Source organism: Oncorhynchus masou, chromosome 30 (genome assembly GCF_036934945.1).
Source record: "Oncorhynchus masou masou isolate Uvic2021 chromosome 30, UVic_Omas_1.1, whole genome shotgun sequence".
In the NCBI taxonomy this organism is placed as follows: Eukaryota; Metazoa; Chordata; class Actinopteri; order Salmoniformes; family Salmonidae; genus Oncorhynchus; species Oncorhynchus masou.
In genome coordinates this window covers 4,668,713-4,680,274 of record NC_088241.1, presented here as the reverse complement: position 1 = coordinate 4,680,274, position 11,562 = coordinate 4,668,713, and the positions used below count along the sequence as shown (strand labels likewise).

Here is an 11,562-nt window from a genome sequence, read left to right as displayed (position 1 = left end):
TGAAATTGCTTCCAGAGGCAGTTTGGAACTCGGTAGTGTGTTGCAACCAAGGACAGACTATTTTTACATGTTACATGCTTCAGCACTTGGCAGTCCCGTTCTGTGAGCTTGTGTGGCCTACCACTTCGCGACTGAGCTGTTGTTGCTCCGAGACGTTTCCACTTCACAGTAACAGCACTTACAATTGAACGTGGCAGCTCTAGCAGGGCAGACATTTGATGAACTGACTTATTGGAAAGGTGGCATCCTATGACGGTGCCACGTTGAAAGACACTGAGCTCCTCAGTACGGTCATTCTACTGTCAATGTTTTGTCTATGGAGATTGCATGGCTTTGTGCTCGATTTTATACACCCGTCAGCAACGGAGTGGCTGAAATAGCAGAACCCACTAATTTGAATGGATGTCCACATCCTTTTGTATATATAGTGACTATCTTAAGATGAATAAGAGCGTCTGCTAAATAACAAAAATGTCAATGTAAAACGTGAGTAAATATAAAGAAAACAGAGAAGCAGCAAGTAAGAACAATCTTTTATTTGTGTTTTCGGGAAAGTTCGACGACATCCCCATTGCCAGCACTGAGTGGGCTGGAACTGTGGACACCACCGGTGCAGATGGGTAGTTGTAGTTCAATAAAAGTCACTATAACATCATCCACGTCAGAGAGATCAGGAACAACATCCAGTTGGGAGAGCATACATACAGTCACTGAGGTGAAAATAGGCTGCAGAAAACCAAGAGGAAAACTGTGGCTAGCGTGCATAGTCCATACACAACTAGAGAACTGAACAGACGTGTACAGTCAGAAGTGCATGGGATTCTACCACTGTCGTTCTCCAGGTATGAGATGAGCCAGCGAGATTGTGGAATCCATGATCAACAGAGAAACCAAGATGGCCGTCTTCCTCTGGGAACTGTGTTTCAGAGAAGTCCGGATAGAAACTGTCCTTAGGGGTTATGAACAAACCAGCGTCCCTCGAGGGACCAAAACAGGATGTATATGGTGCAGGGCAGGAAGTGACATAAAACCGGGATGCATTTCTGAATAGTCTCTCTGTGAGGATAGCTTGAGTTCAAAGATGCTTCAATACGAAACAAATCATGTTCATCCAAAGAAATAAAATCATTCAATTATATATAACAGCAACAATAGAGGGGGGTAACAATCATCATAATCATAATAATAGTAGTTATTTATAACATCGTTGAGGAAAAGAAGCACTATCACTGGGTTGACTGGGCCCTTTCTCTCCCCTGGGTTTAGTGAGTCGGTGGTGAAACATGACACTATGTGGATACTAAGACGATGCTCAACAACACAGAAATGCCGGAAAACTGACAGAAAGTATCAACAACCTTAATAAATCAACATTTTAAATTTTGGCTTTTTTATTAGTCCCAGAAATCTGAGAATTTAACACCATTCCGATCGATGGGGAGAGTAATAATAGCATAATCTGGAATGATAACCTATTCCCTAGGTATATGGGAGAATAGGGTCACATTTGATGACACCCTACCACAAACCCCATCTCCTGGAATACATTTGCATATACGCAGTCATACACACATCTCATCTCTGCAACATTCACACTTAGCATATACCTATGTAAAATACACAAACTGGTATATTCAATATAGACAATATTTATCTTCTACCAATAATAAGAATGCTATCTAAAATCATTAATATTGTACAATAACACAAATGTGCTTTTTCCTGGGTAGTTGGTGGACTATTTAGGAGGGTGTGAAGACATTGTGGTATTATGTATACAATCTAGAACCACAGAGACCGGTTGTTAGGATTGGTTAAAGGTAAAAGTAGCCTTTTCGTGATTGGTTGTAAGCGACATTAACCGTGTTGGGATTGGATCAATTCGATATAAAAAACATAGGAAGGAAGAAAACATCACAATGCAGAGAGAAGATCAAAACGGTCCACTGTAACCAGAACAACTAAAAAATCCTACCAACCCAGCTTGGGCAAGATATTCTATATCAGTTAGAACTGACAGCAATCTAAAAGGACAAAAAGTGACAGAAAGAGAGCGAGAGAGAGAGATGGCCAAGGGCTCAGCAATATGAGTTCCTAGTATACATAATAAAAACTAACAGTCGCCCCATCCATTAGCTGTAGTGTGATTGAATGCCCTGCAAGTCTTGGGGTCACAGAATACAATTCTCTATATGACAGAGGAGATAGTGCAGCTATAATCAAATGTAAGAGCTGTTGCACCAAAGCCCAGACATCTAGACAACTACTAAACAGTCCAAACTGTTAAAAGGTTGCAAAAGTTGTAACAATATGAAGGACTTGTTATTTACAAACACTGGACAAGTGCTGAAGATTGTGCTGGGTTAATAGTGTTTCTCCCATTTCTCTCTCGCTCTCTCTCTCTCTTTCACTTTCCTACCATTTCAGCCCAAACCCCATCAGTTAGAAACACAACAAAGAAAACAAATTAAGTGCTTGAGTAAAATCCACAAAGAAATGTTGAACTGTACAATTTTAAAATCATTTTGCTCTCTATTTTACAGTTTAAAATGGCCACCTTGCCTCCTCGTCCCTGACTCTGAATCCTGTCTAAAAATCCCTGTCTAACACCTCTAAAATAGCATCTCCTTTATCAATTTACTTTAAAAAGATATTTTGTCATAGCCCTCCATTTCTCTATATCTTACATCGTTCCCATTCATATAGAAAATATACAAAAATGATTTCCAAAATTTGCTCCCCCTCTAGTCTTAATATAAAAATATACAATTCTCAGATATCAAAATCCTCAAAGTCACGTCTTCTCTTCTTTCGTCTAAAGGGGCAACAGTCCTCCGGATTATGGAATCTCTCTGTCCCTAACCTTTAACCCTGCCCACTCTGACATAATCAAAATGTGACACCTGAGCTTCTTTATATCACCCTTCTCATCATCTCATACATTCATCATCATCATCATCATCGTTATCATCATCATGTCACCCCCTTCCACCCATCAGTTTATTCTCTTTCTCCTCCTCTTCTTCACTGGTCTCCATGGCGATTCTCATATTTGTTGAGAATGTTGCGGCAGCGACCGAGCTCCTTCCTCATGTCAGCCACCTCCTGTCTGAGTGCCTGGTTCTCTCTCTCCAGGAAAGCGGCGCGGACCGAGATCTGGTTTTCCTTCAAGCGCCGCGCATCACGAGAACGCTTGGCTGCCTCGTTGTTCTTACACCTCCGGGACCAGTACTTATCATCCTGAAAGAGGAAGACACCGTTAGATACAGACCTACTGACATTACCTTGTGGAAAATGATCTGACCCTGGACCAGAGGTTAGGGACAACTTCTACCAACTCTTAATACTTCTACCTACTCTCTGACTACCAACCTTGAGGTCTGCTGGCACCAGCATCTTGCGGGCCTTCTTGATCATGGGCTGTGGTTTGAGTTCGTCCTCGCTGAAGCGGTGTCTGCGGGGGTCGAAGGCGTCCTGGCCGGGCACGCTGGACAGAGCCACGTCGGCGCGTCGGGTTCAAAGCCACCCATCACGTCTGGACCGTTGGATGTGGGCGTCATGAGAGGAGTGCAGGACGAAGAGGAGACGGAGGAACCAGGCGAGCCGCAGTCGTCGTTCATGCTCGATTGACTGCCTCCTGAAAGAGAGAGAATCGGTTGTTATTTTCTTATTAAACCTTTATATGAACCAGGAGATTCCATGTAGATACATTATGACTCACTGACCTCTCAGGTCCATCAGAGAGCAATAACACACAGCATTTATCTACAAGTTAAAATCTGTAAAGTACAAGAGCTGTAGAGCTGATAGGCTGCAGTTACAGACCATGTCCACCAGGTGGTGGAAGGGAGCTACTTTCTGCTCTGAGAAACTAATAAACAGGAACGTTTTTCTCCCTGCATTCAAGTGTGAATTCTACAGACCAAGTCTTTCCAAGTATCGTGAGCATGAGTTTCACTTCAATATGAATCAATTATCATGGAGGAATTGAACTCAAATGGGAATTTTACATATGCAAGAGCACTATTCTCAAGTTTTCTTGTGTATAAACATTCAATATCACCATTTTAGTCAGAGTATATATTTCAATCCTGGTTTAATATTATTATCAACATGCCCAGACTCCTATAAGGCTGGTTTTGACAGTTTTCTTGAAATGTTTCTAAAACTGTTATACAACTGTCACCCCACCCCTTGAAATCAGTTCTTTATAGCTCACTCACCCCCTTTAGGGCCTAATGCACATAACACCTTGACATTCCTATCAATAAAGACTCCAAACAGCCTTTTCCTCTTCCTATTCCTCCTTTACGAGAACACAATCAGAACACAGCCTACACTACACCCACCTCGAGTTAAGTCAATTGTCAGGTGTCTAAATGAAAACTCAAATCAGATCATTATAAATACGTTCTCCTGTCTTGCCTCATAATTTGTGTTACACTGTAACGACTATGTAGCAAACACATCATCCAACCCGCAATATCAATTTTGGCTTCATCAATTCTTCTTTTACATTAATATCTGATTTGTCTTGGAAATGTGAAAGTGTCGTATTTAACTCATGTCTAAACTGTCTAAAGTGTATTATTGTGACATGTGACATTGGAATACAACTGAAATGCAGCTAAAAAACAACCAGTTTATGAAGGGTTAAATACAATGGCTACTGACATTCCCCATCTACTGTACAGCACCACATCTTAATCATTACTATCTCTATAAATCTATCTCTTCTGCATTCAAACATTCCATTTGAACTTCAGTATCAGCAGGCAATGGGAACCTCTTCCTCCCCCCTCCCTCTCCCTCCCACCCTCGTGCCTCTCCGCTCCTCCCAGTACTCCGCTTGGCCCTCCTCTCGTTCTCCTGCTCCAGTGCTCACAGCCTCTACACGTGAAGGGACGCTGCACGTGCACATTGCTGTAGCGTGTGAGGTGAGGAGAGATTTAAAGACACGCGATCACAAGCATTCACTACACACACCTACTTCCTCTCCTTATCTCTGTCTTGATCTCCCTATGTACAGTAAGACCTTAGTGTTCAGTAAATGGCTGTTTGAACCTGAATTGAACATAAAACCGACCAAACCAAACCTCTTTGTCAGCGCTGTGAGATGCATTTGTTAAAAGTCTCCTCTGTCTCTTTCTCTCTGGCAGCCTAAATGTTAAACCTAGCTCAGTGTGAAGGGTAGTTTGTAGCCTACAGGAAATTCCTGTCGTTGCTTTCTCAACCCCTCCTTGTTGTTCCCTCTCTGTCAAGTTAACTCAGCGTTAAGGGATTCCATTTGGCTTCACAGAAAATGATGCTTGGTCACCATAGGAGAGGAGTTCAATATGAGTACTGAGGACAACTTAAAGAGCTGAATCACAGGAAGACTTTGTGCAGACTTTACTACAGCCTTCTCTCTAAGGACATAACCACCCTGTATTGATACAGGGTCACCATGGTAACTGCCATGTCACTGATCCTCCATTTTAGTCCTTCATCTAGTTGCCACTTCACAAGGCCAAAACAACATGGCACCATAATCCTTGCTTCATTTGGCCAAACTGGACCACTGAATACATTGTCGATACCATGTAAACTAGGATACATTCACCAACCACCCACCACCCCTACAATCCCTTTCCATAGAATCACCATAAACCATCTCAATCTCCACCCCTCTCCCCATGTTCCTACTGAAGATGTGTACAATAAACAGATGTACACTGTTCCGTATTGTATCCATGGGATAAAATCATCATAGAAATCTCTGTATGTTGCCCTCCCCTCCTCCGACACCCGGTTCGGGTTACTCACCATAGTCAAGTCCTCCCTGCATGTTGGACTGGGCCACCTCCAGGCCGATGAGCGACGGGGAAGATGAGGATGACGAGGAGGCTGAAGAGCAGGGTGGGGGCGATGAGGGGGGGCATTGGGAACTCTGATTGGGCACCGCCGACTGGGAACTCTGGGATGGGATCTGGGCTGTACTGGAACTGTTCTGGCCGTGGACTCCGCCCATGCCGTTCTCTGTGAGGAATTCCTCCAGGTCCATGTACTGCAGCTGGAAGAGGCCTCCTTCCACTGGCAGGGTCCTCTCCCACAGGAGGGGTCCCAGGAACGCAGACTGGTTAAATCCTCCAGCTCCTCCTCCGCTGCCGTTACTGTTGCTGCTGCTCACCCCGCTGCTGCCGCTACGCATGTTGCAGCCGCCGTTCCCACCACCCAAGGAGTCCTCATCCATGTCTGTGATGGTTCTGTCTTTGTCTGGGATGGTGGGAGAGAGACAAAATGGAGGTTATTGGTTAGTAAACGATGGACAGGGGTTGGAACTCTCAAGAGTTGTAGTTGTCGCATCAAATGTTTGACCCTTGGTGCTGTCAGAGGTGATTTTGGGATTATAAAATAAAATAAAAAGTGTCATGGTGTCCCACTATATACACTCCCTCAAGTCTGGTTCCTCACAAGGTTTCTTCCATATACACTCTTTGCTTTTCAGTTTTGGGGGGCGACGACTTAGGGTCATATGACAGGATATAATTATCTTATGTCCAGAGCTGTAGGTGTACTTGTAAACCTATTTCATTTAATTCAATGAGACAAGAGGGTGCTATGGCCCAAGCCTCATAGCTGTTGAGGCCCAGAGGCACAATTATCCTATAGATGTGTCAACTCTACAGATACTGAGAGATAGATGATATCTGTGGAATGGTGTGACCGTTGGATGCATCAGCCGCACTGCTATGCGCACAAACACCACTGAATGCTTCAGTCAGACCATAACAGATGGTCATACAAGAATCTGCACAATAATCCAAATCAGAATGCTGGATGAAAAGCAATATGGTTTTTACTACATGTCTGCATGTCTATGTCTATATTTGGTGAGACAAATGAATTTGGTAATAGGCATCCATACCACAGGCCTCGCTGGTACTGTTTAGCATGTCAGATATTGTACCAAAAGATGTCGTCTTAATCTGCATGCTAATCTAAAACTATGCCAGGGGATTGGAGGGGCGGAGATTATAATCCATATGAGAACATCATGCTCAGCTCACAGCAGAGTGCAACATGGGATGGCACCATCATTCTACTGGACATTTGGGGGTCATAATTGGACAGTGAGTGACCTTTGTGTTTGGATAAAAGTGTTTGTTATGCTTAATGACCATGTAATAACGTAATGGCATATTGGTTTCCTTACCCTGTAAACTGTCTATGGATAAGGTAATGACAGTAGTTTCCCAGGCACTGTTTCCACATGCTAACATTTTAGCATTTGTGGCACAAATCCTATTCAAGTCATGGAACTGATATTAGCATGTCCAAATCATCCAAAAGTATCTCAAGTTGATTGTGAAGCTCAACAAAGTCACTTATAGATGATTTGAACATGATTACTATCCCATAATTTCCTTTCTGGTTTACTGCTCTATACTATAGGAGTGGTTGGATTCTATTAACATTTTCCAAAGAGCATTTGATCCTACACTCTTAGAAACATGGGTTCCAAAAGGGTTATTTGGCTGTCCCCGTAGGAGAACCCATTTTGGTTGCAAGTAGAACCCTTTTGGGTTCCATGCAGAACCCTCTATATTGAACCCAAAAGGGTTCTACCTGGAAAGACAAAGTTTCCTATTGTGGTCCTGACCTGTACTGTCAGAAGTGAAAATACAAACTGACCATGAATCAGTTCTAAAGGACATCATCCACCACCATGTATATCCTATGGTGTGTGTTGGTTGCAGAATGTCAATCATGAATCATCATTCAGAGCTGAGCTCTGTACTGAAGAACCACACCAGTATACCTTATGTGTGTTACTTCCAAACAACAGGTCAGACTGTGGTGCATGTGTCATGTCATGTGCGTGTGACAATGGCAGGGCCAGATATTAAGTTATGCTGGTGAGCACAGCTGTCTTCACTGTACTGTACTCAATTGAGTCAGGCAGACAATGGAGACTGGTAGATATGATTTCATTTGAATGTCAGTTACAAAATATGCTAAATAACAAAAATAGGATTGTACCCTGATGAAGACAGCTTGGCTGTCGAAACGTTGGTAAATTATTTTTTTTGCATCTGAGCTCGTAGATTGTGCGGCTCTCCATTATTTTTAAATAACAGAAAAACAACATTGGCATGCAGTGTCTGTTGTAAGTGCAGCAAACAGCAACATTGTTGCACTGTAGAACCTTCAGTGGTAACAGCATGATAACAATGTAAATCAAAGTTCTCACCTTTAACGTCGCAGCAGTCTTTGAGAATTGCACGGTCTCCCTTCATCGGATGCTGCAGGAGGGATTTCAAACTAGCCATGGAGTTGAGGTGTCCACCGCTGATGGAGCCACCAGACTGGTTGCCGAACTGTGGGCTCGCGCCGGCTGGGAGGTCCGGGGTCAGGAGCTGGGTGAGCTGCCTGGACATAGTTGGCCGGACCTGGTTGTTGATTAGGATCCTGGGGCGCAGGCGGAGTCGAAAGGACTGGCAGATTGATCACCGCTATTCAATTAACGAGAATATTGAATTAACATTTATTATAGTTAGAATTGGGTACAAACCAGGTGCAATGAATAGTCTATTTGAAATGACATTACAAACTTGTTGAAATAATATAAAACGCATATGTGAGTGCATATCTCGACAAGATATGAGAACATTAAAGTTTGACTCCCAGGCTCAGTATACCAGAGTGAAGCCTAATAATAACAAGCAATAGTTGCAAAACGTGTCCCTTTGATTTGTTTAGAATGTCAATAAACATCTTCTTACCTTTCCCTCTATTTAGGCTATGAAGTGTTCTTATATCCACTGTTGTATCATTATAATAGACAGTATTCCAGTAGATATGGTCAACACTATATTATTTTAAATCCCCGGTGCAGATCAAGATGTTATTCTCCAATAGAGACCAGTTGTAAAACGTCAAACTAATGACTGGTGCCCATGGTCAATTCAAAGGTAGACAAAATAAAATCCGAGCTGGAGATCAATAAATTGTTGTCGAAAAATATCCTGAGTTGATCAACACCCCAAAAAATGACGATTCAAATATGATCAAAATGAAACTCGAAGCAAGGAAAAAGAATGTCCTACTCCACAATGCCAAATTAACAAATAATGAAGAGCGAAAAGCGGAGAAGGCTCTGAGTACGCGCACTATTTGTCGGGTGACAAGCTGTATTACTTTTTTCTTTAAGCTTTCCTGTCGCTCTATCGTTCTTTCGGGAGGGGGGGTCTTCTTTTCCCCCGCGTACTTTGTGTAGCCAACGTACTGAAGCACGGGCTTGGATTTGGGCTGCGCGACGGCTGTCCTCTCAGCTGGAACGAACACGGGCAGTTCACGTGACGTCACAACTCATAGGGCAAGGCGCGAGAGAAGGCATGATTGGCTTATTTGTTCAATATGCATGACAAACACACAACCCCCCTCGTGCCACACCTCGAGGGGGCACGCCAAGCACTTGTTGTTTGTATGCTCATGGACAGACGGACAAGAAATGGACAATTAGCAATCACCCGCCACCGTTATCATCATGACTTTGAATGAACGTCTTTAAATGACACTAGTAACTGAGGGGACCTTGAGACATATCCTCTATAGAACGTCAATCTAGGCATACAGATTATTGCCCAAATAGAATGCCAATGTGATTATTTCATTATACTGGCAATGGGCCCTGCACCATTCTATGAGCAAGCAACTGAGTGTAGACTACAGTTTTCCCAGTCCGCTTGTAATCCAGAGAAAACGTGAGTGGCTGCCGGGTTTTCAGGCGAAAGGAACACAGCAGCACGTTGCTTCCTAAAAGCAGAATAGCTGTAATAGCGCACATGGCCCAGTCACGAGGAGGTGCAACCCTTATGCATGTTGCTCTAGTTTCGATTGGTTGGAGAAAATAATGTATCCTCCCCTAGTGAGCGCTTATTGGAAAGAACTAGGCCACCCGCCCCGCCCTACGGATTCCCCCCATGCTACGGCCGCGTGAGACCGATTCAAAGCAGAACAGCGCGAGGTGTCTGCAGTACTGTATTTTAACCCGATTCAAAGCAGAACAGCGCGAGGTGTCTGCAGTACTGTATTTTAACCCGATTCAAAGCAGAACAGCGCGAGGTGTCTGCAGTACTGTATTTTAACCCGATTCAAAGCAGAACAGCGCGAGGTGTCTGCAGTACTGTATTTTAACCCGATTCAAAGCAGAACAGCGCGAGGTGTCTGCAGTACTGTATTTTAACCCACAGTCAAAGAGCCACAGGAAATTGTTTGTCCATTTTTTTGGACTGCTAGCCGGACATTGGAAAAACAATATTTAGACAGATCCCAGGAACAATATACATCCTTCTCAGGATATCACTGTGTGTACCAGTCACTTGTTTTCTCTACAAATAGGCATATGCCAACAGCATGAGTATAATTCATGGGGAAACAATTGATACACTGATTGATGATAAACTATCATACATGTGTGTTTACTGCAAAACGAACCTTGCATGCCTTTATGCCTGACCTATTCATGATAATTCATCTGTTAGAACAATTTGAGAAGGTTTGAGAGAGTATAGAACATACCTACAGTAGTAGTTAGAATACATAAAAGACTGACAATGACCTTAAATTACATTCACATGGGTCTAAAAATGGTTTTCTATTTTAAATCATAATCATAATTTTGCTTTAAGCTATAGTGGGCTCTTGTTATTGTGGCTGCACCATCTCACCAGGTTAAATGTACTTAGCGAACAAAGGTGACTGATTTGATAGGTAGGCTATAATATGCTTCTTCGGCTGTAGGCCGACATGACATGTGGAGAATGCACTAACACACAAACAGACCATGGTATCTAGAAATTAAACTGATAGTTAGCATTTCATGTTTCTTTTTGTATTTAGACATTAATTATTGATGTTTAGTAGTATTTGGTGTTGAAACAGAGGGAATAAGCATAATGAAGCTAAATGTGCATATCCCTCTATAGCAGTTAGTGAGACAGTGCTGCTGCCACCTAAAAAATACTTAAGTCAAACCAGAACAACAGACCACAGCTGTCGTATTTCATTAAGGTGAACTCTAATACTGTAGTCTACATTACAATAGCCTATATCCACACAAACTAACAGAACTAGGTCAGTAGGACAGCCATAACTGCCTTGCAATTCTGTATGTAGACTATGTATGTATGCATTTATGTTGATGTTCTATATGTGTCGTACACAAATAGATTTATCTCACACTCCCATGCAAGCATGAGCCTGCAAACACACTCACACACATTTGTACACACTCGGTCACTCACATGCACGCATGGCTCAGACGTGCACACTCACTGACACACACAGCTCAGACATGGACACTGCACGTTTCCGACTCTTGAATCCACCCCCTACTGGTGTAAAATCCATGTGACTGCCACACTCTAAAACATAGGGGCCAGAGTACAGTGAGCAGAAATGAGGTGCCTAATGCCATCTAGTGGATTTAACATAATACTGTAGGCTGTAGATGTCCATTATTTATTTATTTTGGGTGGTTGTGAGTTGTGGCCATTTCAAATTGGGGTCATGGAAAGC

The 11,562-nt window shown here is 42.9% G+C and overlaps 1 pseudogene; it reads right to left on the bottom strand.

Annotated features, from left to right (window-relative positions):
- Nucleotides 1-521: 521 nt before the first annotated feature.
- On the bottom strand, nt 522-9,406 carry LOC135521860 (hepatic leukemia factor-like; annotated as a pseudogene).
- Nucleotides 9,407-11,562: the final 2,156 nt, after the last annotated feature.